General features: G+C 40.3%; 1 protein-coding gene across 1 annotated transcript in view; it reads right to left on the reverse strand.

Annotated features, from left to right (window-relative positions):
• Window positions 1-9,900: 9,900 nt before the first annotated feature.
• Window positions 9,901-26,537, reverse strand: part of Pex14 (peroxisomal biogenesis factor 14) — an 84,012-nt gene continuing 67,375 nt past the window's right edge. Inside the window, exon 9 of the transcript XR_013898591.1 lies at window positions 9,901-10,035. The gene's annotated coding sequence lies outside the window, so the exon portion shown is untranslated. The remainder of the gene's footprint in view (window positions 10,036-26,537) is intronic.

A 26,537-nucleotide genomic window follows, 5' to 3' on the forward strand; every position in this document is an offset into this window, starting at 1 on the left:
CTGGAATAAGGTTAAGAGCCAAACTCTAGTTAGGAGTTGGAGAAAGTTGTTGCATGCAATTTTGTTCCAAGATGAGGATGAAGGGGAAGAATTCTTAGGCTTTGGGCAATGTAGGAGGAGGGGTACAGATACAGCACAGGTCCTAATGACAGAGACTGAGGAAATGGTAAGAGTTTCCAGCAAAGTGAATATGGCATCTGAGGAGGTGAAGGAATGGGTGGATGTTGATAAAGATGTGCCTGTGACTTCTACCTTCACCACAGGGGAGATCATTGAAAATGTGCTCCACCCAGAAAGGTTACAGCCAGAGGATCATGAGGAGAAGCCAGAGCTGCAGGTGAATAAAGTGAAGTGGAAGGATCTATCTATCTATCTATAGCCCGACGCCCTAATCCCGCAAAAGGGTGGCCGCAGACAAAACGCCTCCAAGTCGCTCTGTCACCCACCATTTGACTACCCTCCCCCCAACTCATCCCCCCCTCCCTCATATCTCTCTCAACTCCATCCCTCCACCTCATCCTCAGTCTACCTCTCCCTCTCCCTCCCTCCACCTCACCTACATACACCCTCTTAGTCTGTCTTTCATTCTCCATTCTCTTCACATGTCCAAACCACCTAAGTGTATTTCTCCTAATCTTCTCAACCACATCCACATCCACCCCACAGCGTTCCTTCACTTCTTCATTCGTCAACCTGTCCCTCTACGTCACTCCACATGCTCCTCTCAAGTAACTCATTTCCACTGCTCTCACTCTTGACTTGTTCCCCTCTTGCAAGGGGGGAAGGATGCTTCATATTATTTATCTGAGCTGATACGACTCGTTGAAGGCAACACCTGCTTTGAGTCATTTTATTTAGTACAGCTTTACTCACTTCAGAATAAGATGTTGGATGAAAACCGAAAATTGTTGAAACAGGCTAATATAAAAGATTTGTTTAAAAAAATTATGGTAAAGCAAGGACAGAAAATTAATCCCTCCACTTCAGCTCCTGACCCAGTTCCTTCCACTTCTTCAGCTCCTGACCCAGTTCCTTCTACTTCTTCAGCTCCTGACCCAGTTCCTACTACTACTTCAGCTCCTGACCCAGTTCCTTCCACTACTTCAGCTCCTGACCTTATTCCTTCCACTTCTCCTTCTCCACTGTCTGAATCTTCATCTCATAATCCTGACAATCTCCCTACAATTCTTGATTAGTTCTGTACAGTACAGGATAAAGTAGTGTATGCAGCTAAGTTTTCAAAATTATTTTGGCATGTAACATACGCTAAATTTTTCTTTAAATAATTTTTGGTAATGTTTGCTGGTTTGTGTTCAGTCCTGTACAAGTTCTCTTGCTGTCTTTTTTTTTGTGTGTGTATTGTAATGTACCTGTACTGTATCTAATACTGAATACTGTAATGTACTTTATGAAATGAAGTCCCAAGTTTGGACCTATTTCATTTGTTTGACCTCCCAGAAAATTTATAGGAGTAACATTCAGTTATACAGAAAATTCCACATCCAGAATGGAAGAAACCCCGTGCATTCTGGTTAATCGAGCTTTTACTGTAACTACAAGAAAGGTATGGCTAAGCTCGCTCACTCTCTCTCTCTTTTAATTTACATTCATCATCTTTTCAGCCGTCAACATTGCATCAATCAGAGCTCAGCATTCAAGTTGGGGCACAGCAGTTTCACTGTAGTTCTGATAAATCAACTACTGTATAGACTAAGGTCACACACTGACAGACATCAATATCATAGCTACATAATAACTGCCATAAAGATTTTGTCCTGAGCTCTGGGGGGGGGGGGGACTGAATACCATATACAGTATTATCATTTGACTGATGGCATAAACAAAGTTTCGGTTATCCATTATACTCTTTCCTCCATTGATTTTTGTTTGTTTACTAACCTTTGCTAATTATAGTACAAATGACGTTAATTGGCTTAAGAGGATTTTATAGCTACAAACTACAAAATGAGAGCTTTATGCATTAGCTGAATAATATACAGTGATTCCTTGGTTATCACACATAACTGGTATCGAGTCACAACAAAAGCACAGAACCTTTGAGATTTATCCTTACTGGTATTGGGGATGCTATTCATAAATCCAAATGTTCCTTTAACGACAATTTATACCCATTAAATACATCAATACTATTATGGTATGTATTAGAAACACATACAGGCATGATTCAGTTAATAAAAGACGATGAAAAAGGCACAATAAGGAAGAAACATAAACCAGAGACCCGAAATGGGCTTGAGGTATGGGGTTCTAAGGCTGGAAGGTAGAGAGATTGTTGTCTCCCATCTGGGATAACTCAAGTATGGCCTCACCTCTGAATCCCTCAAAGCCATCAGAAACCACATATACAGGCATACCCTGACATCCCATGGTGTGCATACCTGACAGTTGTTGGATATCAATTATGTCAGTATTCAAAGCAATTTTCCCCAGAAGTCTCCTAAGAAATAGTCATGATGTGTTCCAGCCAACATCCCAAACTAACAGACATGTGAAGTAATCTACCATCCATCCATCCATTCATCATCCAATCCTACGTTGCCCCATGAGAAGCGTAGGAGCCCGGGGCTAGAAAAGTTGGTCCTGGCATTTAAGATGAGAGTGACCAGCCTCACTCATCCCTGAGTGGCATTACGTGAGCAATAAACCCCAACCACCCCTTTGGATATAAACCTTCACTGGCTCAATCCAATTGGAGCACCTTTATTACCCACTACACCACCAGGAGCCAAAATTTGGTTATATGGTTACCATCCAGCGTAGTAAATGGTTTCCTGGTGTACAGGAAACTATTTGGCTTGTCACTCAGTGACAAGAAGGAAGAGGAAAGAATGAAGGAAAGAAAGACACAAGAGGGAGTGTAAAGTCACCCCCAGGCAGAAGAAAGAGGAAAGAATGAAGGAAAGAAACCAACAGAGGACATAAAATAAATCTATTAATGTTTATACTAAGTACAATTAGTGTACAAAGGATTTATTATTTTAAAAGTACCATGCTTATGTGTTCATATAGTAACCAGTTTAGGCGTCGTTTCTAAAACTCAAGGTACTGTAAGAATGAGTACACAGCGAATCCTGTGTACACAGAGATATGTCTTTCAAGTACAATACCTCACACTGGCAGACCACAACTTTATCCATCTCACTTCTCTCCCTCTCACTGTTTTTCTCCAACTTTTCCTAATCTTTTTTCTCTCTGTGTTATTTCTATCCCTCTCTCTTCTTCATTTTCATACTACATCTAAAAATTATAAATGAAAACAATAAAAGAAAATTCAGTAAAAGAGGTACACATGAAATTGGCATCCCTTGCCATCTTATTTCCAAGGTAATGATTATACAAAGCCCATGCAGGCAATTTTGGCCTCTGTGCAGCTAGTTGTTTGAAGGGATATGTACAGTACTCCCAAGAACTCACTCTCCTTTCCTGCTCCTGTTACTTCTATCCTTTTCTCATATTTGAGTCGCATCCAAAGGTAATGAAAGAAAACAATAAGAGAAAATTCAGTAAAAAAGGAAATATACAAGAAACCTGCATCCATCATGCACTTGCTAGAGATGTTTACCAATGCTTAGGCATGCGATTTTGGCCTCTATCCAACAGGTAGAAGAATGGTTTTTGCTCTCTCTCCTCAATTTTGAGTCTCATCCAAAGGTTATAATAGAAAACAGTAAGAGAAACTTCAGTAAAAGAGGAGGTACACAAGGGTTATTGTAGTTCTGATTCTCTATCATCCTGTTACTTTCACCCCCTCTCATTTTCATTTTTGAGTGACATCCAAATGTTATAAAAGAAATCGATAAAAGAAAAAGAGGATGTACATAAGAAGCGAGCATGGAAGTAAAAAAGTCGCTGCATGACAGTATTGTGATACCAACTCTAACATATGGAAGTGAAGCTTGGACCTTGTTGGAATGACACAAGTCAACAGTGAAAGCAGTGGAAATGAGTTACTGTATTTGAGAGATGCAAGTGGAGTTAATGGAGAGACAGACTGACGAACGAGGAAGTGAAGGAGCGCTATGCTGTGGCTGTGGATGTGACAGAAAGTGTTAGGAGAAATACCCTCAGGTGATTTGGACATGTGGAGAGGATAGAGAGAGAAAGACTAATAAGGAGAGTATATGTGAGGTGGAGGTGGGAGGGAGGGAGGGGGAGGCCAAGGATGAGAAGGAGAGATGGAGTGGAGTGGTATATGAGAGAGGGGTGTGTGAGCTGGGAGCAAGGCAGTGTAGTGACATTGGACAGGGCAACATGGAGGCGATTTGTTTGTGGCCATCACTTACAGGATTGAGTCGACTGGCAATAGATACACAGATATAAGAAATTTGCATGCTTCACCATCTTATCAATAGACAGACAGACAGACAGACCGCCTCATCACTTGCTGAGACAATGTTTACACAAAGCCCACACATGAGATTTTGGCCTGTGTGTGGCTGTCAGACAGGATACATATTTTTGTATGCAAGCATGCTCTCTTGTTGTTACTTCACTCACTCTCTCTCATCCTTCACTTCTACCCCTTCTTTTACTCATTCTGAGTGACATCCAAAGGTTATAAGAGAAATCAATAAGAGAAAAAAAGAGGGAGTACACATGAAATTTGTATCCCTTGCAGTATCATCATTTGCCAAGACATGCAGGCACTTTTGGCCTCTGGGCAGCTGTCAGATGGGATACATACTTTTGATCTCTCTCTCTCTCTCTCTCTCTCACTCAATGCATCAGTGGAGATGCATGCAAAATGAAATTTCTGCATATACTGTACATGGGTCCACCAGGATTTTTTCAGCATATTAAGGGTGAAAGGGTGATGATGGAAGGGGAATCCTTGCATGCTGATCCTGTGTATAAAGCAAAAAACAGAATTTCTTACTGCAATATTGAAAGCAGTGATATGGAATTGGGAAGTGAGCATGGAAGTAAAAAAGATGCTGCATGAAGTACTGTGATACCAACTCTAACGTATGGAAGCAAACCTTGGACCTTGTTGGAAGGACACAAGTCAAGAGTGCGAGCAGAGCATATGAGTTATTTGAAAGGAGCATGTGGAATTACATGGAGTGACAGACTGACAAATAAGGCAATGAAGAAGCATTGTGGTGAGGATGAGGATGTGATAGAAAGCATTAGGAGAAAAACACTGAGGTAGTTTGGCCACATGGAAAGGATGGAAGGTGAGAGACTGGTGAAGATAATGTATATGAGTAAGGTGGATAAGGGGAGAGGGAGGGGGAGACCAAATGGAGGGGTATATGAGAGAGGGGGGTGTGAGCTGGGGAGAGGCAGCAAAATGGCAGGGGACAGAGTGACATAGAAACGATTTGTTTGTGGCCACCCCTTACAGGATTGAGGCATCTGGCTATAGATTGACAGAATATTAAACAACAAATGCACTGAAATGTATGCATTTCAAATTGCTGATGGTCAAATCACTCGAAGGACGAAGCAGACGAAGCAGAATACGACATTTTTCCAGGGTATGTCCCCTATTCTGTAACATTGAAAGGGCAAATCGTCGGTTTCTGATTCGCTGAATATCGAGGTAAGCCAGTACTGCATCATCACTGTCAGCAGAGCCCAGCCTGGGTGGGCAAAAATGTTTTTAAGCACAGATAAAAAGAAATGTGCGCTATATCAGTGACGCTGAAAATCATAGCCAAATGCACAATAACCAAGGGATCACTCTACTATGGAAGTAAGAAAAATATATACAAATTACAGTATGTCCTCACACTGAAGGGGTTAATACAGGGGAGAAGTCTTGCAGAGGCCACCGAGAATGAATAACAGAGGTTCGCAACTGATAGGTGTTCTTTCTTGATTGCAAGTTCACCACCATTACATCAATGAGCTAAGTAAGATATTTTTACTTGTGTATTTAGTTTAGTTTGCAAGAAATGGGTATCAATATCATTTTACTGTATAAGAATTCTTAACCCATTCAATCTGGTGATGTACTTTTTAGCTTAATTTTGCTATATTCTGACATTTCATTCAGGTTAGGCTTTTTGATATGGACAAGTTAAACATAGACTTCATCATTCCATTTTACACAAGACATTTTGGAATGGCTTAAAAAAAAAAAAAAAAAAAAAAAAAAAAAAAAAAAGGGGGGGGGGAAAGAGATGACTGATGACTGAAGAGGTCAATTCTGTTGCAGCACGAAAAAATATTACCCCTTCAGCCCCACTCATACCTTTTATTGTTTATTCTTGCCATTTTTTGACTTTTTTTTTCTGAAAACATTTTTTAAAATAGAGAGGTTAGACAAAGCCTTACACCCTTTGAAAACAAAGGTGATCTCTGAAGCTGGATAAAACATATGGAAGCATCAAGTATATAAACTGCCAGCAGACTGAAGAAGCTGATCTTACATAGTCTACTTGGTCTCCACCACCACCACCATTGCACTCTGCAACTTGTACAGTAGAGGATAATGGTTCATCAGATTAAAATTACTTAAAAATGCCAAGGTAAAGGCATACTTTACAGATACTATATTCTGTTTGCTGTTGTAAATTAAATGAAATCTTTCATATACCAATGGCAGAATGCCAAAATAAGTCCTTTCACTAATACAATTTTTGCTCAGTATTAATTCACAAACAAGTCATATTTAGTAATGTTTGATATCTTGTGTACTGCAAAATTTCATGAAATGGGCTCTGTAATTTCAAAAGGTTCTCCTTTTCACTAATAAGACTTACCTTTATCACTACAGGTTCCAGAAGAAAATCACCTGTCATCAGCCAGAATGAAGAGTTTTCTGCCTAAACCAATGGAAAGGATAATGTATATTCACTAGGGTACTGTATTGAAACAAAGACTTTAATCAAAATCATGTTTTAATTACAACTTTCAGCATCTGGTACTCATATTCAGTTTCTTACTTTGGACTCAGAAGTGTGTGGAAGGGGGGAAGCATTACTGCCAAAGTGTTCATTTGCAACCTTATTCACTACATTTTTGGTTGAACATTCTATACCATGACTAGCATTGTAAGTTTTAATGGACAAAGACTGGTAAATAGTGCAGTAAGTCTTGTTATGTCAGTGATGTGTTTTAAAATAAAACAACTTTTCTCTGTACAACAGGCTTTATAAACTGGGGGAACCAGCAAACAAGCTTTCTTAATTACAACAATGTTAACTGCCAACTCTTCTGTATATTACTGTGGACTATTCTATTTTCCTCAATAACTATGGCACTAGTATTGTTTAATTCTGTACACTTTACAAAACGGACCTAGTATGCTTGGAAACAATAAAAATGTCATGTAATACAGTAATATCCCCTTACTCTAGTCCCTGCAACTCTAGAGTTAGTCTGCAAGTGTACTTAAACATACATATGTACACATGATGTATTTATGAAATCAGATAAGTACAGTATTTCTGCCTTCAAGAGCCCTAATAGAAGAACTGACACTTACACAAAGAGTTTCACCACATCACCTGATGATGCTGGCTAAAAGTATGGGTGTATGCGTGATCACCAGTAATTTATCTTATGTTATCCTTGGTGATTAGGGAAGTGAATAATGAGCACAGTTTCCCTCCATACTGTAAAAGCAGTTAAACCCTTGAATCTAACACAACATATTCCTCATGTATTTTACACATATATAGTAGGCAGGGGAACTCACCATCCACTCACTCCATGTAGTGCTGCTCTCGGGTGACTGCCCTTCCCTCTCTTGTTTCCTTCCTTCCTCTTCTGTCTTTCTTTCCTTCGGTCTTTCCCCTTCCTTCTGTCTATGGGTGACTCTACACTGAGTGACAAGCCAAATGGTTTCCTGTACAACAGGAAATCATTTACTATGCTAGGTGATAACCACACAACCAAATTATGGCACCTGGTGGTTTAATGGGTAATTAAGGTGCTCCAGTCAGATTGAGCCAGTGCAGGGTTACATCCAAGGAGTGGTTGAGGTTTATTGCTCAGGTAATGCCACACATGGATGAGTGAGGCTGGTCACTCTTATCTTAAATGTCAGGACCAATTTGCCTGGCCCCTAGCTCCTCTGCTCCTCATGGGGCAACACAGGATTAGATGATGAATGAATAACTGAATGAATGAATGATATATACATACATAAATATATACGGTATATATATATATATATATATATATATATATATATATATATATACCGTATATATCATCAGCCGTTTGAGTATTCACTGCAGGACCGGCCTATCCCGACCAAAGTCGGGATGATACAGCCAATGTATCTCTACCAAGTGGCTTAGGCTGTCTGGTAGGGATTGTATGTAGGGTGAGAAGTGCTTGTAAGTGTAACTGTCGTGTTGGAGTGGCTTTGGATGTGTGTGTAGTCTGTGAACCAAGTGTAATCGGCCCGCGCAAGCCGACTGGGTGCAAGCATACTTTATAGTAAGTGACACTGGTTCAACAACAGCACCCCTTGTGTCCGCCAATGCAGTACGTGGCCAGGTGAACACTCCCAAAGTTTATTATTCTGTCGGGGCGCGAATCCTGGCTCACCCATGTATGAAACACACACTGTACCACAGAGGCTCCATATATATATATATATATATATATACACACACCAAAACCTCGATATAACGGACTTCAATAGACCGGAATACGCTTTTATCGGACTCAAGGAGCTACTGGACTAAAATCCTATACATTAGAAAATGTCCGATAAAGCCAGGAGCAGTCTAGACAGCCTGACCACTTCAGCTATGTTCACCACAATAAGGTATATAAAAGACATGTTTATCAGTGTACAGTACAGTATTATTATATATATTATACCATTTGATCAATGTAGCAAAGTTATAACATACGGTAGTACAATACCACAATGGTAGTCAAAACAGATTGAAAACCGTTCATGCGATCCGGACTAATGTCTGATATATCGGAAAAGTCCAGATTAGCAGGGGGGAAGTCCGGATGTCGCTTTTATCAGAATTTCGCATTTTTCAGAATGGTTTGGGCCCCAATTAGTCCATTATAGAGAGGTCTTACTGTGTGTGTGTGTGTGTGTGTGTGTGTGTGTGTGTGTGTGTATATATATATATATATATATATATATACCCACCGCAAACTGATTTAGGACCTACACACAGAACTGCTACGGGAGAGTTGTCTGTCTTTGCTTTGTGTTTCCACCTCTACCAAGTGAATTTTTTGGGCAAGAAGTACCTGGCAACTCCTCTAGTGCTGGCAGGAGGTGGTGAAACACTCAGCACATCAGTGCTTGCCCAGAAGCGAGAGTAGGAGTATATGTTCCCATCGCTCCGAGCTTGCACCTCCCTCTTTTTTCGTATGCATTACTGTTTGCCCTGTTATTTTCCTAGAGTCAAGTTGTCATGCCTGGAAAGTACTACTCAAGGGATGAAAGGGTCCATACCATTGAATGGAGGCAGGATAATGTTCCTATCAACATGATTTGTGAACGTACTGGATGCGCAAAGTCGACCGTCATGAAGATTCTTGTTGCAGCAAGCAGCCTGCCACCTGATGCACAAGCATGGTGTTGGAAAGAAGAGGATGACTTCCAGAGGTAAAGATACGCTTCTGAAGAGGGAAGTAATCAAAAATCCTCGACTGACAGCAGCAGAACTGAAGAGAATGCATCCCCAACTGTTACAAGACGTTTCAATTCAAACTATCCAACACCGCACATAGAAGGAGCTGGGTTTGCCATGCCACACCGCAGCTAAGAAACTGCTTCTCACTGACCACATGAAGAAGCAGTGCATTCAGTTTGCCAAGAAGTATGCATACTGGGCATCGGATGAGTAGAGAAAAGTTATGTTTTCCGATGAACGCACATTTTAAGTGTTCCAGGTGCATGCTGCCAAGGTTCCTCGCCCTGCCTCCTGTAGTCGATGTGACCCTGCTTACACGGTGCCGACTGTTAAGCACCCACAATCAGTAATGGTACGGGGGTGTTTCTCAGGTGAAATAGGAAGGGAAGGCCTCTACCTTCTTCCTAAAAACTTGATGACGAATGGTGGCCGGTACATTCAAGTTCTGAAAGATCATTTGTTAAACTTTTTTGCTATTCATGGGTGCAACTTTTTCATGTACAATTCAGCTCAATGTCACAAGTCAAGAAAGGTGACAAAATGGCTTCAGGATAATTGGATTGAGGTCCTTGACTGACATGGCAACAGTCCGGATCTAAATCCGATAGAAAACTGTTGTGCAAAGATGAAGAAAATCATGGCAGAGAAGAAGACACCCAATCTGGACAACCTCAAGACTGAACTGACAAATGTTAGGTGCAAAGAAATGTCCTTAGATTACTTTAGAGATCTAAGTGATTCCATGCCAAAATGCATCCAACTGATCCTGGAAAACAAGGGAAACATGATTTCATATTACTGAATGGCATTTCATGAACAAACATTGTGATATACTATGATTTCTGTGTTTTAAAACTTATGGGGGGGGGGTCTTAAGTCAAACTGCAGTAGCTGTATATATACAGTATAATCCCAATTATCCAGTTACCAGGCAACCGGAATTATCAGACAAACGGGAAAATTCATGGACTGGCAAATATATAAATAATATAAGTGTGTGCCACTTTCATTGGCCACCCTAGTACTGGTTAGTCATGTGAGACTGGGTGAAGTGGGATGTGAAGTGAAGGCATTTCTGGTCAAGGTAGTTTCCTAGTTAATCCCGTATTCAGCCCTTATCCCCCCCTTCCCCCCCCCCCTTCCAGTTTAGTCACCCTACATATGCCCACAAATCACCAGTCAGCTTTCCGCCATCAGTCAGTAAACAAGCACTCTCGCTATTGTGCTATCCTGTTTTGTCGTGTCCTGATTAGTGATTTGTACCCTGAAGCCTAAAGTGCAAACAAATCTTAACACATTGTGGTCACCTTGAAACAAAAGCTCAACAAATGCAAGTCTTAAAAATGGTGAACATTGTAAGACACTAATTTTAACGTAGGAAATTCCACTAGTTTTGATACAAAATCTCACAACCCAAGCTATCTGTGTGTGTGTGTGTGTGTGTGTGTGTGTGTGTGTGTGTGTGTGTGTATTTACCTAATTGTATTTACCTTAATTGTGATATACAGGAAATGAGCTACGCTTGTGGGGTCCCGTCTCTGTTTCTCAATAAGTCAAACTTAGCTTCAAACTCATTTAAGTTTTTAGACTGGATGATCTCTTTGTCCAGACTATTCCACAGGTCTATACACCTATAAGGAAAACTATATTTCTTGATATCCTTCAAGCAGCTTGGTTTCTCGAGTTTCATTCCGTGTCCTCTTGTTACTCTCTTATCCCATACAAACAGATCTTCTTTGTCAATTTTGTCTACTCCCACCATGGCCCTGAACACTGCAATCATGTCTCCTCTCTTTCTCCTTTCTTCTATGGAAGGCAAATCCAGCTTTTCCAACTTCTCTCTATATGACAGATCTGCCAGACTGGGGACCATTTTGGTTGCTGTTCTTTGTATTCTCTCAATCTTGTTTATATCTTTCTTTTTGTGTGGGGACCACACTACCGCTGCATATTCTAACCTGGGGCAAATCATGGCCACTATCAATTTTCTCATCATCTCCTCATCCATATAATGCAAAGCTACTCTTATATTAGTCAGGAGTTTATACGTCTCTCTAACTGCCTTGTTAATGTGTTTTTCAGGTGACAAACTATCCTGGACTAGCACTCCCAAATCTTTCTCTTCTCTCGCTTTTGTGATTGGTTCATTACCCATCAAATAATTCAATGATGGCCTCTTGGTACTTTTACCCATTTCCAATATTTTACATTTCTTTGCATTAAATTTCATTTCCCACATCCAGCTCCAATTGTATATCCTATCCAGATCCTCCTGCAGCATTTTACAATCCTTCTCAACCTCTACCTCCCTCATGATCTTTGCATCATCAGCAAACAGACTTGCATAACTGTTCACTCCATCTACCATATCATTTACATAAATCAGGAACATTACTGAAGCAAACAACGAGCCCTGTGGGACTCCACTTGTTACTTCCCTCCATCCAGACATCCTACCCTTTATTACTGTTCTCATTTGTCTGTCTCTCAAAAAGTCTCTCATCCATTCCAGGAGGTTCCCCTTCAGTCCTCCTATATGCTCTAGTTTCCATATTAGTCTCTTATGAGGTACCTTGTCGAAGGCCTTCTCCAAATCCAAATACACACAATCCACCCAACCATCTCTCTCCTGTTGCACATCAAGCACTCTTGAGTAAAAACTCAAGAAGTTGGACACACATGACCTTCCACTTCTTAATCCAAACTATTAGCCAAAATATTCATCTCTTCCAGATATTTTATCCATCTATCTTTCAGAATTCTTTCGCACAATTTTGTGACCATGCTGGTTAGGGACACTGGTCTATAATTCAGGGGTTCTTCCCTGTTTCCTCCCTTATAAATTGGTACCACATTTGCCCTCTTCCATTCTTGAGGCACTTTCCCCTCTTCTAGACAACACACAATTAAACTGTGAATCTTATCTGCCATTTGTTTTCTGCATTCCTTCAGTACCCAATTAGAGATGCCATCTGGTCCTGGGGCTTTCCTTACATCTTGAGTTTCCAGTAATTTATACACTTCCTGTACTTCCACTTTTATATCTTTTATCACTACATTTCTAGTCGCTCCCTCACCTTCCACAAACTCACTTTCATTAGTGAAAACTGACTGGAAATGTTTGTTCATTATTTCTGCTTGCATTGCCATATCTTTATATACCTCTCCTTCTACTTTCAGTTTGGTGATTCCTTCCTTTTGTTTCAGTTTGCCATTGACAAATCTATACAACAGTTTGGGTTCATCCTTACATTTGTCTCCTCTCTACGTATTCTTGTGTAATCATTTCTAGTTCTTTATATTCTTCCATTGTTAAGTTGTTACCTCTCTTTCTCGAACTGTTCCACGCCTTATCTCTCTCTTTTTTTGCTAACATACACCTTCTATTAAACCACTTCTTTTTTCTGTTTTCTTTCCCCCTTACTCTTGGCACAAATTTTTCCACTCCCGAATTATAGAAGCCTAGAAAAATATCCCACTTCCTCTGTATCTCTCTTGTTTCTCTGAATTTTCTCCAATCTGCATTTTCAAAAAATTTTCTCAATCCTGTAAAGTTTGCTTTCCCAAAGTTGTATCTTCCTTGCCTATAAAGCTTGTCTCTTGGCTCCATGTTCCATGTTATCATCTGGATCTCAATGGCCACATGATCACTTTTTCCAATAGGACACAGATATTCCAAGGATTCTATTACATCGGGTTATTTGGTAAACAGTAAGTCTAATCCTGCTGGTGTGTCCTCACCTCGGAACAGTGTCTCTTCTTTGACCCATTGCGTCATCACATTGTTCACTGTAATATTTAATATGTAGTGCCCTATGAATCTTTGCTACCTCCTGAGTCTCATTCCTCCCAGTTCACCTCTTTACAATTGAAGTCACCCATTAAAATTGTATTGTTACTTTTCTCAATCATTTTCTGTAAATAGCTAGCCATGTCTGACAACATTTCCTGGTATTCATCATCACTCCATGCTCTTGTCTTAGGGGCAACATACATTACTGCCATATCTCTCTTGCAATTCTCTCCAGTTTCTAATTTCATATTTATCACTTCAGCCCTGCCTTCTCCCATTTCCACAGTATATATCTACATTTATGTTGTTCTTCACTGCTATCATCATTCCTCCTCCCGTTTTTTCTCTTCTATCTATTCTAAACAATTTGTATTAACCATCTCCTATATAAACATCAATATCTTCTCTTAATTTGGTCTCTACAAAGCACATAACATCAGGTTCATGCACCCTCAAAAAACTGTTGATTTCTAGTGTTGCCAATAATAAACCATGAACATTAGTATATGCCACCTTCCAATTTTTTTTGATGTTTTTTATACCCTCTTTTCTCCTTCCCTCCACCGGTACCACTTCCTTAATTTCTGATCCATGACTCTCCAATAAAACACTGCCTTCTCTTCCTTCGTTCTCTGTTCGTTTTTTACCTTTGCATCCTGTACTAACTCCTTTATCTTAGCTCTTTCTTCCTCATTTGCATCTCTCCTTATCCAAACATTTTTGAACCCTTCCTTGTCTGATAATTTCCATGTTCTACTGATAATTTCATATACTGTTGCTTGGGACTTAAACTTTATCTTCAAAGGCCTTGCCCCTCCTTCCTCGTACTTTCCTAACCTAAACACCTCTTCAATCTCTTCTTGAGCTTCGTGGTTTTCCTCCATGGTTAGTGATATTATTTCTTTAACCTTCCTCAGTTCTTCTCTTTCTCTTTCTGATCTTATTGTCATACGTTTTTCTTTAACTCCTGAAATTATTATACATTTTTTCTTATCTGCTACATCTCTAACTAAAGATTCTCTACTTCTCAGTACCCTAACCACTTCCCTCTCCACTTTTTCCTTACTCTGTTGTTCTATAATCTCTTTCAAATTTACATTTCCTTCTTCCTGAATTTTCTTCCACCCCTTATGTTGCTCCTTGATTTCTTTAATGTGCTTATCCTGTATTCTTGATTTAGATTCATACTCATCTAGTTTGTTTTTCATCCTGTCCATTTCTTCTTCTAACCTCTTATTCTCCCTCTTAAGCTGATTTATTTCATTAGAGGCTGATTCATTGCTAACTTTTAATTCGGTAACTGCTCTTTCTTGTTCATCACTGAGTGTACGAATTTTTTCCAGTGTATTCCTTAAACTTTTTATCTCATTATCCTGCTCTATGGTCCGTTCCTGTAACTCTTTAATTACTGCCCATACCTTTTTTATCTCCTGGACATTCCTCTCTGCTGTTTTCTCTACACCTTCTGTTCTTGTTTGGTTCAACTTAATACTTCCATTTCCCACATCCTCTTCACAAAAGCCCTCGAATTCTCTCTCGCCACTTGTAAACATTGCACCGTCCGCCATGATTCAACCATATGGAGACTATTTTCACTATATCTTGTTCTTTTTGTGAACGAAACCGCAGTTTTTTACTACTGTCCGACAGGGCCACCACTCACGCACTCATTAACATGTTCACAAATACGTTGGTCTTCTTTTCGTTGCTGATTTTGCGATTATTTCTCCACAATCCAGGAAGAGCTCCGTCTCTGTCGGCGACCTGTGTGTGTGTGTGTGTGAAAAGCAAGATGAAAACTCCACTGAAAAAAGGTATAGTCTTCATTGGCCAAAAATATGTGGTACCAGTGCAGTTTTCTACCTAACCAACTGACTCTAACCACCCACAAGCTTTCAACATCTTACAGTACCTTGGCAAGTCTATTCTGTTAAATATTATTCATTTTATTTTTTAAAAATTGGGAAATAAACTATAGAAATAAATCATGTGCATTCATTGTGAACTGATGATTTGGGAAGAAGTGGTCAACAGTAGAGTTATCATGAGTTCAGGACTCTCTTCCTCAGTCGTGTGTACAGTTAAAGACAAAAGTCGTGTTGCAGTTTTGTCTGAAGATTAAGTGCAACACTTAAAACATTATGGCAGCTTTACCACAGTTACATATTTGTGGTTGGCTAGCCTGAATTCTTCAAGCTTTGTTGATGCTGATGGGATGACGATATAATCAATGACCCCAGGAAATTTCGGAGCCTTAACATCGACTTGCAAAAATTACTGAGTCCGAATTTCGTATGAGACGAAATGCTAATGGTTAGGCAATGAGCACCCGGACATTTCATCTCACACTTTAACACAAAACGTCAAGCAGCCCTACTGTACCTTCATATGGAGAGGGAAAGCAACATGCATCCAACTATTAGGGAGATGAAAGGTGGCATGATCTCCTTTTATTGGTAAGGGAATCATGAACAGAGAGCTCAAACATTTGGTGTAAGCATAACCATAGAAAGGTGGATTAGGTGAACTCAGGAGGAAGGCACAACGGAGAACCGTCATTGTTCAGGTCGTCCTTGTGTCACCACACCACTATAAGACCAGGAAATAATCATTGCAATGGAAGCAGCACCTGCAAGCAAAGCTGTTAAGAATTAATTGCACCTACAATGAAGTACACGTGCAGTTGTGCGTAAACTTCAGTCGTCTGCTTTATGTGTTCGAAGTCATCTGTGGGATTCAGTTTGCCAGCCATTCTAAGAAAAAAAATTGATTATCATAACAGAGTAACTGTTCTCATGTGTTGAATACTATAGCCAATTTTGTTTTACAACACTGTTAAATAATATTAGTCCATCAAAATTATCAACTTGATCCACTCACTTGATGTAATGCTGCCTACTCCTTCCTTAGTCTTTATCATTCTTTTTCTGTGCCTGCCCTCCTCTCTTCCTATTTCTCCCATCTTTCCTGTCACTTCTTATTGCTTTTCTTTCCATTACAGGTGGCTTTACACTGACTGACAAGCCAAATGGTTTCCTGTAAGCCAAGAAACCATTTACAACGCTGGATGGTAACCATATAACCAAACCATACGTGCTCCCTACATGTCAACAAGTGGGTTGGTGGAAGGTTAGTGTCCCTCCCCGTAAAACAACTAACTCAAAGTCAAATGGCCACCCCTTACAGGATTATGGCGTCTGGCAATAGGTAGGTAGGTAGATTAGCTAAGTTACAGTTCATAAAAAGGGAACATTGACTTCCGAACACTTATTTAGTTAAATGAATTGTAACATTGCGGACGTGGTAATGAAAAGGAAAAAATGAGAAATGCTTCATATATACTAAATGAAAACAGCAGTTAGAAAGACATTTTATGTAGATCAGTTTCATTTAGTTACAAAAAATATGCTGGCATCCACAGGCTGGTCACCTGGAGCAAATGGCACTCACGTCAGCGCTACCAACCGTCCATTTAACACAAAGCAAACAGCACCAGAACTATAGTCTTTCAGCAGATACTTTCACCAAATTTCACAACACGACTTTTGTCTTTGACTGTACGTGCCCTCTCTGACCACCGTCACTCCATCCATCACTCGCCACTCAGCTGTTTAGCAAATAATACAGTAAATACAAAGGGACTGCAAGTACATTAATTTCGTCGAATAAAAAAAAATGGTTATTTTTTATTAGCTAGGGTTCATCTTTTCTGCCAATGCAAATAATATGTTCTAAGATTATGTCACCTTAGAATGCAATTGCCCCTGGGGGTAAGGTTTTTTTTCAAGAATACTCCCCCAGTATCCCTGCTTGTCGTCAAAGGCGACTAAAAGGGTTGGCGGAGGGTTAGTGCCCCACCCCGGAAAACAACTAACTAAAAAGACAAACAATAAGCCTCGGACAAGGACTGACCAAAAGATGACAACCAAGGACCGGACAAAGGACATGGTTATCGGAACATGGAATGTAAAGGGAGCGAATGATGAGGTGAAAGAGAGAGAGATTGTCCAGGTGCTTAAGGGTGCGAAAGTTGATGTATGCGGAATAACTGAAACTAAATGGGGAGGTGAGAGTGTGAGAGAATGGGAGTATGGATGGGGTATATATGCAGGAGTAGATGAGAATGAGAGGGCAAAAGAAGGAGTATGTATAGTTGTGAGTAAAAGATGGAAGAAGAGCATAAGAGAGTATGGATCAGTTGGATCAAGGATTGTGTGGGTAACAATGAAAGTTGAAATACAAATGTGGGCGATTGTGTGTGTGTATGCGCCAACACAAGATCATGCAAGCAGAGTGAGAGAAGAGTTCTGGACAAATGTGCAAGTGTGCATGGAAAAGTTTGGATGGAATGAGAGAGTGTTTTTGATCGGTGATATGAATGGTAAAGTAGGGAATGTGAAGGTGGATGGAATAATTGGTGAGTGGGGTGTGCCTGCTGAGATAGACGAGAATGGCAGTGCGTTAGTGGACATTTGTGCCGGGAGTGGGTTGGTGATAGCCAATACCCTCTTCAGGCACAAAATGATTCACAGGTATACATGGCGAGTGATGAGAAGGGTGGGTGGTGAACTGAATGAAAGGAAGGCAATGATTGATTATGTGTGTGTGGATGAAAGGATGAGAAAATGTGTAATGGATGCAAGAGCTTATAGAGGCTGGGGGAGTGGACTTTCTGATCACTACTTGGTGATGGCCAGAATCAAAATTCAATTAAGATGGAGAAATAGAAGAAGGGAAGGACGGGAAGAAGGAGTATTTGTAAGGAGAGTGGAAAGGTTACAAGAGGATGAGAAAAAGGCAGAGTATACGAGAGAAGTGGTGGAACGATTGGGCAAATATGACTTGGGGCAGATGGGGGATGTGGAAGGTGTGTGGCAGGATATTCACAGAAGAAATATGTGCAGCATGTGATGTGGTGTGTGGGACGGAGGGGTGTGCAAGGGACAGCGTGGTGGAATGAAGAGGTGAGACAGGCTGTGGCACAAAAAAAGAAAGCATACAATGAATGGATGAGAAATAGGGGCGTGGAAGAAGTTGAGAGGCGGAAGAAAGAGTTATATGTAGAAAGAAAGAGAGAGGTGAAAAGATTAGTAAGAGAGAGTAAGAAGAGAGCAGATGAGGAATTTGGAAGGAACTTGAGTGTAAAGTGGAGGGACTGTAAGGAAATGTTCTGGAAAGAGGTGAAAAGAGTAGGACAGGGTGAAAGTAAAGTTAGCAGGGGAGTGAAAGATAAAAATGGTAGATTACTAATGGAGAAGGGAGAAAAAGTGAGCAGATGGAGAGAACACTTTAAGGAATTGTTGAACATAGAGGATGGAAGTAATGTGAGTATAAGTGGCTGGGGAAGCCTGGGAGAAGGAGGGAGGTGAGAAGACAGGAAGAAATCAGTAGGATAGAAGTTGTGGAAGCAATGAAGAAAGTTAAATAGGGGAAAGCCCCAGGAATTGATGGAGTGTGTGGTGAAATGCTGAAGCATGGGGGAGAGAAAGTAGTAGAATGGATGTGGAAAAGGTGCAGATTGGCCTCGGAGGAAGGTAGAGTCCCGGAGGATTGGAAGTCAGGTATAATTATCCCCTTGTACAAATGAAAAGGGGAAAAAGAAGTGTGGTAATCATAGGGGCAGTTGTCTTCTTAGTGTAATAGGAAAAGTGATGGTAGGATACTTATTGACAGAGTTAGAGAAAGAACAGAGGAATTAGCTGGAGAAGAATAGGGAGGCTTTAGGAAGGGAAGAGGTTGTGTAGATCAGATATTCATGCTTAGATCTATAGAGGAAAAGTTTCTAGAGAACGGAAAGAAGTTGTATGCGGCTTTCATGGATTTGAAGAAAGCATATGACAGGGTGGATAGACAAGGATTGCGGAAAGTATTAAGAATATATGGAGTAGATGGGAAGTTGTTGAATGCTGTGAAGAGTATGTATGATGGTGCTAAGGCTGCAGTACGTGTGGATGGTGAACTGAGTGAATTTTTCCTCTATGAAGGTTGGGTTGAAACAGGGATGTGTCATGTCTCCATGGTTGTTCAATCTTTACATGGATGGGTTTAGGTACAAGGTAGGGTAGTGGACGCTGGAGTGGCCCTGGTGAGAGTGGGTAGTGTTTGGAAACTCTGTTACTGTTGTTTGCAGATGATACTGTGTTGTTGAGTGAAGACGAAGGAGAGCTGCAAGCAGGGGCGTCAATTGGGGGGGGCTGGGGGGGGCAGTTTGGCCCCCCCAAGACTCTTTGCCCCCCCAAGGGCCCCACCCCCAAGACTTTTAGAACTAATTAAATTTGGTTACAGACAAACACAAAGCAGAATATACTACTACAGCAATGTTTGACTTTTACAAATTCCCAGATCACATCCTAACAATTAGCCTAATTAAGCCATTTGTTGTCCCAGGTGGCTCATAATCTCTCCCTCTCACTGCATCTCAAAGTGCATCGTCTGCACTTGTTGGTGTCTCCTAAATTTTCCCTGAGGTGGTTTGGCCATGTGGAGAGGATGGAGGGTGAAAGACTGACAAAGAGAGTGTATGTGTGTGAGGTGGAGGGGGGAAGAGGGAGGGGGAGGCCAAGGATGAGATGGAGGGATGGGGTGGAGAGGTATATGAGAGAGGGGGGTGTGAGTTGGGAACAGGGCAGTGAGATGGCGGGGGACAGGGCGACTTGGAGGCGACTTGTTTGTGCCCACCCCAAGCGGGATTGAGGCGTCTGGCAATAGATAGATAGATAGTATCAAAATTGTTCCAATTTCATCATGTTGTACTTGAAAGTTGAACACTTCGTGTTTGTTGTGTGTGTGTGTGTGCTATGGGAGGGTCGAAGGTGACGGTAGGGTGGGGGAGGGATCTGGTAGAAATGAACGAAAAAACCATCGTGTTGTGGACGTGTTCGTGGCCCAAACCGCCAGCCACCAGCAAGTTAGCATCTCAGCTCAGCGACGCGATCACGCCAGTTCGTGAGTAGACGGTGACCTGGTTGGATTGCTTTGCCTGTCAGAATGAAGCATACCCAATCACAACAAAGTATTACGTGCTTTTTAACTAAGAAGAAAAAAGACAGTGATTCACATCCTGATGAGAGGTAATTATTATTATTATTATTATTAAGACAGGGTTACAATATTTACCTGCAACTGTGAGATATGGCATTGTAAAAATTTAAAAAAGACTAAAAAGGCTTAGTCAGTCAGTGGCTGATTTTGATGGAATAATTTGCTTGATTAAATTTACATATTCTAGCCCAGTTTTTATTGATAAGACTTTCAATATTATTGCAAGTAGATTTGGTAGACTTATGTTCTTACACACACACACACACTCACATACACACAAACCATAAATGTATGTTTTTTCAGTGTGTAATTAATAATCCAAGATTGACTTAATCTAACCTAAACCAAATATAAGCCTAATAATGCAAACTGTCAGGTCACCAAACAGAGACAGTACTGGATTTTTTCAAAAAAGAAAAAAAATTTTGATCATTACTATGAGTTGTGCAAATTGTGTTTAATAAAACACTGTATTTCCACTAAGCATTTAAGGTTTTACTTCTGCAGGAAAATGTAATCAATTGATTCAGAGTATGAGTAAGTGTTTATTTTTTCTGTTGTAAATCTTACATGTAGTCTGATCTGTATTTTGTATTTTTGTTCACAGCTGCAGAAAGCAGTCTCCTTCACCTGCAAGCACTGGCATTGCTGGTGGTACTTCATATTCACTGCTCGACATAAGCACATCTGAACTTGAAAAACCTGTATAGCCCCATCTTCAGGCATTTCCTCAAACAAATAAGAGAAGGTTCAATGCTGGATTTTACGAAAAGTATGAATGGATTGAGTATTCTCAACTACAGGACAGCATCTACTGCTTTGCATGTAGACACTTCGCCAGCAGTGTAATAAGATAGGGTGAGGTTTATGGTAGGCGAACATTTATTGATGTTGGGTTTTATAAATGGAAAGACTGTTCAGAACTGCTGGAAAAACATGCTCAGAGTGAAAGACATATAAGTTCTATGAGTGGATGGTTGCATGTGAAAGCTGTAGTTAATAAAAAAGACACTTCTATCACATGTAAACTTAGTACAAACAGAACAGAAGAAATCAAGGAGAACAGAGAACATGTAAAATGTTTGTTACGTGTCACTAGTTTGCTTGGTAGACAAGGCTTAGCATTTCGTGGCCATGATGAAAGTACATCATCATTAAATAGAGGAAACTTTCTGGAGACTCTTGATATGCTAGCCAATAGTAATGATACTCTGAAGAAAAAAATGGAAAGACGGTATGGCCACTACATGTCTCCTGCATATCAAAATGACTTTATATAAGTTTTTGGTAAAAAAATTCTCTGTGAAATATCTGCACATGTAAAGAAAGCCATATATTTTTCAGTATTAGTGGATGAAACAAAAGATCAGTCTAGAAAAGAACAGTTAAGCATACTCATAAGATATTTTGATGGTGACGTAATTCAGAAGAGATGTTGTGGCACATACCACATGCAGAAGTTGGATGCACAATCTTTAGCAGACTTTATATTAAAGAAAATAGGAGAGTTGGGGTTAGAGCTAACAGACTGTATAGCACAGTGCTACGATGGAGCAAGTGTCATGAGTGGGTGGGCTGCTGGAGTCCAGGCACGTGTTGCAGAGAAAATACCTCGTGCAATTTATGTACACTGTTATGCCCACAGACTGAACTTAGTGCTTATTAACTGTATCAACAACATTGCTGACTTGGTGGATTTCTTTTCAACTGTACAGACATTGTATAATTTTATTTCTAATAGTAATACAAGACATGAACTCTTTGTCAAATCACAAAAAGAGCTTGGGCAAGACGTATTGGAGCTAGAAAGAACGGTGCCAACAAGATGGTTCTATTGGTACAGAAGTATCCATAAAATTCGGATTCGTTATGAAGCCATTCTTGCTGTTCTGACCTTTCTGTCAGATTCCAGTAATGAATCATCTCTTGATGCATCTGGTCTCAAGTCAAAAATGGAGTCTTGGAAATTTATAGTTTGCCTGTTTGTTTGTGAAAAATTATTAATGCAAACCAATTCTTTGTCTGAGCAGCTTCAAGAAGGTGGATTATCCATTGTTCCAGCTGTTGATCTGATTGCAGCAACAAAGGCAAACTTGGTGAAAATAAGAGCTGACAGTCAATATGATCAGCTATATAACGAAGCACATGCCTTTGCCCAAAAAATTGGAATTGATGCGCCAGAAGTAGATGCAGGTGTGGGCAGTGGTCGCAGCAAGAGAGTGCAAAATATATCAAACAACTTGAAAGACTACTTGACCAGCATTACCCTCGGGAAGCGACCAGAACAGATACAGTGTGGTCAGAAAATCAGTCTAAAGCAACAGTTCAAGTCACAGTTGTATTTCTCTGTAATTGATAGATGCATTGCTGAGTATGACTGTAGGTTTAGCAAGAACACTGAACTTTTTCAGTCTCTCTCTGCCTTTGATGACAATTCAAAACAGTTCCTTGATGAAGAAAAATTAATGTTTTCCAACCATTACAGCACGCACACTGATTCAGTGCTTTTGGCTTCCCAGGTACATTCAGCAAATGGTGTCTTAGAACAAAAGATGCCTAGGGACCTATTTGCTATGTACAATTTTCTTAACATTTTACCCACTGTGTTTTCTGAGGTACTGAAATGCTGAAGATATTACTAGCCATCCCTATTACTACTGCTGGCAATGAAAGATTTTTTTTCTGTTCTGAAGCGAGTGAAAAACTTCCTGAGAACTACAACTGGGGATGAGCATCTTTGTAACTTGTTAATGGCCATTGAAATGGGTATGGTCAAATCATTTGATCTAGATGAATTAGTGGATGATTTTGCCCATCTAATAAATCGTCGCTACCCTTTACTGTAAAGGATACCGAGTAGTGACGACTTCTGATACTGATGAAATTATAATTTAGTTATGAGAGGAGCCAAATTTGCTTATGCAGTCAGTATTACTTTCACATTATCTATGCAGATTTGAACATTTTTGCTTTGTTTAGATTATGTTTCAAATTTCGAAGAAAATTTTGAATTTATCATCAATCTTTAAATAGCTTAATACTGTATAGTTACATACAATAATACTAGTTTTAATTGTTAGCCAATAAAGTTCAAGAGCAGATGTTTGCTTGTAAACATGTATGTATTGTGATCACATCAGTATCACCAGTACGGTACTTCAGTTTGTCACTAGTGCCCACTCTTTTTCCATAAAACTGTACTGCAACTAATGGTGGTGGAACTACAGCAACAACATATGAATAAATTTATATAAATTATCCTTGAATATCAGAAAAATGTTACATAAAGAATTTATGATGCACCATAATAGTCAGTACAGACTGATCATTAATCCAGTAGGATAGTTTTTTATTAGTCTCTTGAATTTTTTTGCCTAAATTACACCTATATAGCTCTGGTTATAGCTTAAAAATGCACCTAGAATAGCTCATTTTTCAAAAATTTTCTGGGGGGGGGGGCCTCACAGTGCCCCCCCCCAAACCCCCCAGCTGATTGGGCTCGCTTCACTCGCCAACCCACCCTTGGCAGCCCCCCCCCCCCAAAGAAAAAGCTGAAATGACGCCCCTGCCTGCAAGGCTTGGTGGATGAGTTTGGGACAGTGTGTAAGAAACGGAATCTAAAGGTAAATGTAGGGAAGAGTAAAGTGATGGTCTTTGAGAGAGGTGAAGTCAGGGAATGTACAGCACGGTTGGATGGTGAGGAATTGGAAAATGTGAGTACGTTTAAGTACTTGGGTAGTGTGCTGAGTAAGGATGGAGGTTTGGAGAGTGAAGTGCTTGAAAGGGTACAGCAGGGAAGTGAGCATGGAAGTGAAAAGGTTATTACTGTACATGATAGTGTTGTGATACCAACTTTAACGTATGGAAGTGAAGCTCGGACGTTGATGGAAGGACACAAGTCAAGATTGAGAGCAGTGGAAATGAGTTATTTAAGAGGAGCCTGTGGAGTCACATGGAGAGACAGGCTGACAAATGAGGATATAAAGGAGCGTTGTGGTGTGGATGTAGATGTGATAGGAAGCATTAGGAGGAATACACTGAGGTGGTTTGGCCATGTGGAGAGGATGGAGGGTGAAAGACTGATGAAGAGAGTGTATGTGAGTGAGGTGGAGGGGGGAAGAGGGAGGGGGAGGCCGAGGATGAGATGAAGGGATGGGGTGGAGAGGAATACGAGAAAGGGGGGTGTGAGTTGGGAGTGGGGCAGTGAAATGGTGGGGGACAGGGCAACGTGGAGGCGATTTGTTTTGTGGCCACCCCAAACGGGATTGAGGCGTCTGGCAATAGAGAGATAGATAGAGAATGCATTTGCATTGTCATCAAATGTGTTCTAAGATGTCATCTTAGAACGAATTTGCATTGATATCAAATGCATTTTAAGATGATATCATCTTGAATGCATTTGCATTGGCACTGTCATCAAATGTGTTCCAGAACTGTCAACTTAGAACGCATCTGCATTGTCATCAAATGCGCTCTAGGATAATGTCATAAATCGCATCTGCATTGGCATCAAATGTGTTTTAAGATTGTCATCTCAAAACCCATTTGCAGTCATCAAATGTGTTCTAAGATGATGTCATCTTAGAACATATTTGCACTGTCATCAAATGTTTTAAGATGTCACATTAGAACACATTTGCATCGGCAGTGTCATCAAATGCACTCTAAGATGATGTCAACTTAGAACACATTTGCAATGACAGAGAAGAAAAACTAGCTGATAAAAATGAAGCATTTATGCTATTTGACAAAACTACTGTGCTTGCAATTCCTTCATATTTACTGTAATATCTGCAAAACAGCTGAGTGGTGAGTGAGGGATGGTGACGGCAGTCAAGTGAGGAATAAACGGGTAGGCCACGGGACATATACACAACTGTGAGCAAGGTAAATCATGATAACTGTACTGCAGAACACTTTTTTCCAAATCATCTGTTCACCAATAAATGTTCAAGATTTATTACTTTATTTTTGTTTGATGAATAAAGTACAGTAATGAATATTATTTAAAACAGACTTACTGTGTGCACTTTGCACTACCACAAGACACTGCAACCAAGAGTGTTACATCAATGGAGGTGTGTTTTAGGTTATTTCAGTGGAAAAATGTTAGTGTGGCCTTGGATACAAGTGCTATTGTATATACTGCCATGATACAGTGTATGTATGAGTATATATTATCAGATACCTGGGAAAAATCAGTAACCATGAAGGTAAATTCTCCAAACTTCTCAGTGAACTGGGATTGTACTGTATATATATATGTGCGGTATACTGTCCATGCATCCAACATCCAATCCTATGTTGCTCCATGAGAAGTGTAGGAGCCTGGGGCTAAGCAAATTGGTCCTGATATTTAAGATGAGTGACCAGCCTCACTCATCCCTGAGTGGCATTATGTGAGCAATAAACCTCAATCAACCCTTGGATATAAACCTTCACCTGCTCAATCCTATTCGAGCGCCGTAATTACCCACTAAACCACCAGACGTCACGATCTGGTCATATGGTTACCACCCAGCATAGTATATGGTTCCCTGGTGTACAGGAAACCATTTGGCTTGTCACTCAGTGTAGAGTCACCCATAGGCAGGAGGAAGAGGAAAGAATAAAGGAAAAAGGACACAAGAGGGAGTATAAAGTAACAAACAGGCAGAAAGAAGAGGAAAGAATGAAGGAAAGAAAGATGGAAGGAAAGAAGGAAGGAGGAGAGGAAAGAGCAGACACCCGAGAGCAGCAATACATCGAGTGAGTGGATGGTGGGCACCCCCACCTACCACAATGCAATATATAAAAAACTTAGGGGGAGATTTCCTGCACTGATGGAATTAATGAATGTTATGTCTAACTTATCCCATACAAATGTCTCGCCAAAGATGAATAACATCATCTGATAGTGCAAAAATAAAACTCAGAAAATACATCACTGGACTGATGGAGCTAAAATGGGTGGAAGTAGGAGGATGTGATCTATCCCAGTGCCCAGGACTTGCGTTGCAACCTACAAGTAACTTTGAATTTCCAACAGAATTGGTGAGAAGCACACTGTACCTGGGGTTTCATTTCTGCAATTAATGCCCACCTAAAGATGGGAAAAAACTGTAGTTCATCCA

This window comes from Coenobita brevimanus, chromosome 71 (assembly GCF_032717465.1).
Source record: "Coenobita brevimanus isolate Jiangsu-jjx chromosome 71, ASM3271746v2, whole genome shotgun sequence".
NCBI lineage: Eukaryota > Metazoa > Arthropoda > Malacostraca > Decapoda > Coenobitidae > Coenobita > Coenobita brevimanus.